We start from the raw sequence: 7,384 nt of genomic DNA on the forward strand, positions 1-7,384 counted from the left end.
ATTCTAAGCACAAGACACCGAAAGTAAACCACCTCCCTCTCATCTCCCAAGAAGTTAGTAAACTCCTGAGGGTCCATATTAGCCCAGTAAGATGAACCATCCCTGTACCCTCCTTGCTTCCAAAAATGGGATGAGACTCAAAGTCCATAAAGGTAGTTACAACAAAGAAGAAGGAAAAGCCCAAGGAATTGTGCCCAAGAAGGGGACACTGTACAGAGTGGCGTGGAGGAGAAGGAAACTTCTAACAGATATTTCAAATAAAATTCATCATTTTTCCTGATTGTTCATATTTAGTTGTTTTTTAGAAACCCAATATTAAAAAGATTTTTGTGAAAATAAACAGAAATTTAAGGTATCTGAGGCTTCCTGTTATATTGGAGTATAAATCTCAGATTACTTAAAGATAAGTACAAAAGTTCTAGGATCTTTAGAATCCTCAGATAAAAACATTGCCTGAAAACATTCTGGACTTCAGTCTTGAGTAGGAACTAAATTTTAAGAGATCCTCGTTCAGAGATGAAAAGGACACGAAGGGAACAGGTAATAATGGAGTCCTGCAAACTGCTTAAAATACCAACAGAAAACCCAGTCCAGCCTCTGTCCTGCCTCTCACCCCACATGCCAATTATGATGGCCACCCGCCTTTGCCCTCACCCTTGACAACTCAATTCCAAACGCCAAGTCCAACCCTGAAACTACCGCAGGGAAAAATAAACGGTGCAGAACAACCCAAGCACGTCACAGCCCTCCGTGCCAAAAAGCCTCGAGATCAGTGCCTGATCTTTACATGGACTCAGGTAGGATTCACATCCATCTGACAGAGCAATTTAGTTCAGGGACCATCCACCATTCTTCCTTCTGTGGCTCCTGGTCTCTCGCATGAGCTCACAGAACTGTTTTTGTTTCTGAAGATGGTAGGAAATGAATCCCACAGGCCTGGCTGTCTATACACCCTAGGGATTCAAGCAAACCTTTGGAAAATGCCAGTCGTCTCCACATCCAGGGTCCGGGGTTGCAGCCCCAAATGCCCCTTTCCAAGGGGACCCTTGGGACCCTTGGGACCCTTTCCAAGGATGCACCCTGGTTAGATAAGAGCTGCAGCTAGATCCCCAGAAATGCACACAACCAGGGTCGAGCAGGGAAGAGGTGCCAGCAGGGGTGGAGCTGAGGAAGAAGGTTGCCAGGCCAGGCACCCAGTCACTGTCTCAAAGGCAGGCGGCATAATCCTACTCTGTAGATGGTAAAGCCAGGAGCACATGCAGTCAGCCCAGGGCCAACAGCTTACAAATGTCAGAGCGGAGATTCAAGCCCTGTGCTCCCAGGCTCTCACAAGCAGGTGCTCCTTGGCCCCCAGGAATGTGCCCCTCTCGAGGAGGGACTGGTGGGGGTCGCTGTCTGGAGGTGAGACAGATGGCCACAGGATTTCAGGGCGAATGGGGCTGGGGTGTGCGTGGGGAAAGCCGTTTGCCACAAGGGCCATAAAGGGAAGAATCTGAGCCTGCAGAAAAGACGTTGTTGGCGTTCCTTCCCAAAGAACATCCACGGCAGCCGCAGAAGCAGTGGGCACTGATGCCAGGTCTGGGGGTCTCTGACGTGACTCGGTACCGGGTCTCCAACCTGAGGGCGAGCTGCAGAAAGGTCTGAAGGCTGACCTTGACCCGGCACCCCCGAGGGGGTGGGACTGCAGAGCCGGCCACTAACGCCAGGCGTGGCCTCTGTGTGAGCACCGCACCTGTCTTCCAGGAGCAGATGCCAACAGGGACTCTGTCTCTCCCACCGTGAAAAGGCAGCCTGACTTTAAATTTTTTTTTTCAACGTTTATTTATTTATTTTTGGGACAGAGAGAGACAGAGCATGAATGGGGGAGGGGCAGAGAGAGAGGGAGACACAGAATCAGAAACAGGCTCCAGGCTCCGAGCCATCAGCCCAGAGCCTGACGCGGGGCTCAAACTCACAGACCGCGAGATCGTGACCTGGCTGAAGTCGGACGCTTAACCGACTGCGCCACCCAGGCGCCCCAAGCCTGACTTTAAATGTCCCTGCTGCCAGCATCCCAGAAGACAGGAGGTGGGGTAACACGCCATCACGGACTCCACTGACCGAGTGTCTGAGTCCAGGTAAGTATCTGCTTGTCCATCTGCTCGGATGCCTCTGCTCGTTGCTCTATGTGTGCACCTGTGTTTTTGCCTGCCTTCCTTTCTCATATTTTATACTTCCCCATTGCTGCTATCTGACCATATTCTATGACCACGGTGTATTTTTATTGGTTTTAGCTTGGTCTTTGTTCCCTATTCTTAATTTAAACTTATGGTGGCCAGCACACTCAATTTGCTTTGCAAAAAGCAAACAAAAGGAAGTAGCTTTTTATTACAAGCTCTAATTGATTTTCCCTGCAGCGCGCTCAGGAGGCAAGAAGCTCCCTCGCCTCCGACACGCAGCCCATGACGAAGACGACGTGGCTCCTTGTCACTTCTGTGTCTGCACAACCTGACCGAAGGTAACTTTCCTGAGAAGAGCCCACTGGCCACACCCCAGGGCCCTGGGTCCTCCAGCAAAGAGGGGAACCCATGTCCTGGTCCAGGTAACATGTGGGAGCACAGGTGACTGGGGATTGCAAAGAAGATAGAAGGAGACCCAGAGAATCCCGGCTTCTGATAATGCTGTCCAGTAAAAGACACTTCCAAGCTCTGTGTGCAAAAACAGCACGTCTGATGGCATTAAAAAAAAAAAAAAAAAAGCCAATTGAATAAGATACCCTGAGGCCACTGGCAATGCTGAGAGATCAGGAATCAATAGATTTCCTTGTGATTATACATCTTCCAAGAATCTCATTACAAGAGAACTCACAGACAAAAATCCACAAAGCATTCGCTTGGTGACGGTTGCCCAAATATTCGGCCTTGATGAACAATTTACAATAATGTTTTCAAATGGGACACTAACTCCAAAAACCAGCCATTGGTCTATCCCAGAGGAGGGGGAATGGGAGCACATTATCTCACTTCATGACTTACTTCTCTTCAGCAGGAAACTACAAAACGTTGAACCATAGTAGAAGGTAATGGGACAAGGGTGCCTGGGTGGCTCAGTCGGTTGAGCATCTGACTTTGGCTCACTTTGTGAGTTCAAGCCCTGCATCAGGCTCTGTGCTGACAGCCTGGAGCCTGCTTTGGATTCTGTGTCTCCCTCTCTTTCTGTCCCTCCCCCACTCAAGCTCTGTCTCTCTCTCTCTCAAAAACAAATAAACAGTAACAAAAAAATTTTTAAGGTAACGGGACAGATGATACTTGATGCCATAAAGATCAGCATGGGGCAGCTTTCTGAAATGCCCTTAGGGGAAACTATTTTACATTTCACAAAGCTGGATATGTTATGTTGTTCCTGTTATAGTATAAAGCATCAGATTTCAAATACCGTCTGTTTGTCACGGGGTGCTCCTGACAGAGCAGCTCTTGTGACACCCTGGCACCTACTATGAGGACCATCGGAGCTCTGTTCTTTCCTCCTTCCCTGTTTCTAACACAAATACCCGTCCTCTGGACCAGTCTCCAGCTTTATATGTTTTCCTCCAGGGACTCATTACCAATCTCTGCCTTATAGTGGAGCCACTGAATTGCTGAGCCAGCAGGCGTCCTGGGAATCGCCGTCTGATGCCTTTGGTTGCAGGTAGAGAAGGACACCTGAGTGCCTGAGACACAAAGTGACCAGTCAAGGCCACATGGCTGGTTAATGTCGGGAAGCGTCAGCGACAAAACGTCCCCATCCCCGTGCTTCTCAAATGCTTGCTCTCTGAGATTGTTTCCAGAGATGCTCGAATGTTCTACTGACTCCTAAGAAATCCACGTATATTTGGAGTGTACATCTCAAAGAAATGGGGGTATTTGAGGTAACGTTCATAGTGCGCTAAACCCCAGAAAGGTTCCCAGAAACAAGCGTTTCCTGCGGAAAAGCACTTCCTCTGCCTGAAGAAGGCTGGTGCGCCTAACGTGACACCAGGCAAGAAGCCACCCAACACCGGGGCCGTGCCGGAGAGCCGGCTGTGCATGAGCCATTGGCTGCTTCAGAGACCAGAGACCACAGCTTGCTTCTTTAGGTCTGCCACATAGACCCTCTGCCTCCGTATTCTCTTTCCTCGGTTTTCCATTCAATAAATACAGCCTGGAGGGAGACGGTGTCATGGCAGGGCAGGGGAACCAAGGTTTCTGCTCCTTTAGACGGGGTCCCAATATCTTAGACTCCCACTCTCCTGCCAACGGTGTTTCGGCACATGACACTGCCACTCGGGTCCGCTTCCCGAGGCGTGGCGCTGGGCTGTGCAGACTCCTTCTTGGCGCCCGCAGGGAATGTAACCCCAGGTACTCAATCCTGGGCAGCACCACCGGGGTGGACTTGTCCGCGGTGGACTCTTGACTGGCTCTGGATCGCTCCCCTTTGCTGCCCACACTCCGGAGACCTGCCTAAGTGGGGACTTGTGTCGTGGGATTCCCAAGTACTGTGTGTGCTTTCCACTAATAAAATAGGTTTCGTGCTAACAGGAGACGGTGCAGTTCACCGACCTGTCATTTTGCTTGTGTCCTCGAGGCCCTTACATTTCACTTGAGGTGCAAAACTCTCCGTTAGAAGGAAAATTTCTTTTTCGTTCATAAGGCTGATCATGAACAGGTTCTAAGTATGTGCAAAAACCCCATTAAAGCAAAGAGGTGACTATGAAAAGAATGTCTGTACACAGGGGGAAGAGAAGCCACAATCACTAGTTTTGTCTTTGGCTGTTTCAGACTGGCTCGTTTCTGACGCCTGCTGGGACGTCTTCATGTTTGGTAGAATTTCTCACCTCTAGGCAAATCCAGGAGTGCGGCGGCTGAATGTTCTGGTAAGAGGATGTCCCACTCTGTGAGCACTGTCTTCCCCAGCATCTGTGCCAGTCTGTGCTCCCGCCAGCCGTGACGGGGGCTCTGCCCACTCCTGTCTTCCCCAGCATTTGGTGCTATGCTCTCTCCTGTCCATGCTTCCGTCTCCCTGTCGGTGACCTGAGCATCTCTGAGGCCCCCAGGGCCGCATCCGTGAGCCTGTGCTGTGTTCGTCACCTCAGACTGTTTCGTGGCACCCCCACGGGGCACGTTTGCTGCCTGTTAGCAATGGTGAGGGTGGTCTGGGGACCACTGTGGGACGAACTGTGTCTCCCCCCCCCCCCCGGCCCCGGCACATCGGATGGTGGCTGCCCTCAGAGGTAGGGCCTTCAAAGAGGTAATTAGAGTAAACTGAGTTCACCTGGGCTGGACTTAATCCAGTATGACTGGTATCCTCAAGAAGGGCAGCTGAGGACACAGGACAGAGGGACGGCCACACGAGGACACAGGAAGAAGGCAGCTGTCTGCAAACCATGGAGGGAAGCCTCGGAATGAAGCAGGCCTGCCGGCACCTGGACCTGGGGGCTCCCGCCCAAGGGTCTCTGTGTGGTCAAAGGCTGCAAGTTGTTGACGTCTGGCCCCTGGGCAGCCAGTCCTGTCTCTGCATGACAGTGACCCCAACCTCCATGGTGCCAGGCACGTTGCACAGTGCTTTGTCTGCTGAGCCCTCAAAAGGCCAGCCAGGCCTGTTTGAAACGGCAAACGTAACAGTGACAGTTACCTCCCTTGTACTCTTTGCCAGAACCTTCCAGGGCACTGAGGACTTAGGGCTCTCCGAAGCTCCCGGGCCTGAAGCTCCGAGAAACAGGCCACGGTTGTGCTGGACGCGGACCAAAGCTCTCGCCTGTCTGCCCGGCAGTCAGTCACCTCCTGCAGCATCTCGGCTGGGCCCGGTCACCCTCCTTTCTGCTCTGGCCCGGGGCCCGGGGACGGGGGCCGTGCTCACAGCTGGGCACCCTCAGGCCGATCGCCACCAGAATGGGGGACGGTCTCAGAACTGATGTCTGCAGTCTGGCTGGGTCCTCATCGTGCTCGAGGAGACAGAGAGGACACAGTCCTGCACACAGGACGGGAACACTTTCCTGGACTTGTCTGCTAGAATGCCTCCTTTTTGCAGCCGCAGCGTTTGAGAAATGACAGCTCAGAAGCTCCAGTGCCTTCCAGAAACACCAGCCTCAGAACGGGAGGGGCTGGACCAGCCTCAGAGCGGGGTGCCCAGGGCCAGGAGCCGAGGTGGCGCTCTATCCCCCCGCTTTGTGGGGCACGTCTTGTCCCCCTCCACCTGCCTCTCCCCGCCCCCCCCCACACACACAGTCACTGTAGACACTACTCATTTCCACACACCTTATCATGAACGTCGTCAGACCCCGGAAACACGGAAGGCATTACACGGTGCATTACGCCTGTGCTCACCGCCCGGAGTCCGCAAGTCCTAATTTCTCACACCATGATCCATCCACCCTCTCTAGCCCTGCGTCCACTCTCCTGTTCGTTACGTATTTCAAAGCAGGTTTCGGACGTGAGCGCACCTGCTCCTGGACGCTCGTACCTGTGCATCCTCCGCCAGAGTTCGGTGTCCGTTTACGGCTCTGCTTCAAACCCCACCTTTTGAACGTAATGATGTAGGGGGCGATTTTTTCCTTTCAAATCTCACAACGCTGCTGAGGATGACGGGAAGTGCTCCCGAGAGGAGGAAAATTGGGGCTGGAGCTCCTGTCTGTGGCAGGAACGCTTCCTGTTCGGCGTTCACACAAGCAGGCTGGGAACTGAATCAGATGCAGGGGATGCGATCCTCCTTAGTATACCTGAGGGGAAGAGGTCAGAGTCCAGGAGGCCCCGGGGACCGGCCCAGGGCAAGAAGTTCTGTGCAGCTGGGAGCCCAGCCCTGTGTGTCTGCCCCCAGCTCCTTCCTGAAGCTTTCTTCCCTCTGACGCTTCCCTCTGCTCCCCATCACCCCCCACCCTCATCCATCTCTCTCTGTATCTCTCTGTGTGTCTCTCTTCTTCCATCTGTCTCTCTCTATCTTCGTCTCTTTCTTCCTCTCTCCCTCCTTCTGTCTCACTCCATGTCTCTGTCTCTCTGTGTCTCTTCTCTCTGTCTTTCTCTGTCTCTCTGTTCCTCACTCCCCTGCCCCTGTTTCTCTTCCCTCCCTCTGTCTGTCTCTTTCTGGCTCTCCGTGTCTGTGTCTCTGTGTCTCTCCTTCCCCCCCTCTGTCTCTTTCTGTCTCTCCGTGTCTGTGTCTCTGTGTCTCTCCTTCCCTCCCTCTGTCTCTCTCTCTCTCTGTATCTTTCTGTGGCTCTTTCTGTCTCTCTTCCTCCCCCCTCCCCCGCCCGAGTGTGACTTACTCCCTGCACTGTCCCGGACCCTTGCGCCCCATGAACTGGCATCTGACACCTCAATGGTAACACAAAAACGTAAGTCGAACCAAGACAAGAACACGGAGAATGAAGTAATTGGGGGATTTCTGTGCGAATTTA

General features: G+C 52.6%; 1 long non-coding RNA gene across 1 annotated transcript; it reads left to right on the top strand.

Annotated features, from left to right (window-relative positions):
• Nucleotides 1–2,020: 2,020 nt before the first annotated feature.
• LOC122484881 lies at nucleotides 2,021–4,771 on the top strand. The gene is made up of 3 exons (XR_006297733.1): nucleotides 2,021–2,117; nucleotides 2,397–2,497; nucleotides 3,573–4,771. It is a non-coding gene; the product is annotated as an uncharacterized LOC122484881 (long non-coding RNA).
• The last annotated feature ends 2,613 nt before the right edge of the window (nucleotides 4,772–7,384 follow it).

This window comes from Prionailurus bengalensis, chromosome A1 (genome assembly GCF_016509475.1).
Source record: "Prionailurus bengalensis isolate Pbe53 chromosome A1, Fcat_Pben_1.1_paternal_pri, whole genome shotgun sequence".
Lineage (NCBI taxonomy): Eukaryota > Metazoa > Chordata > Mammalia > Carnivora > Felidae > Prionailurus > Prionailurus bengalensis.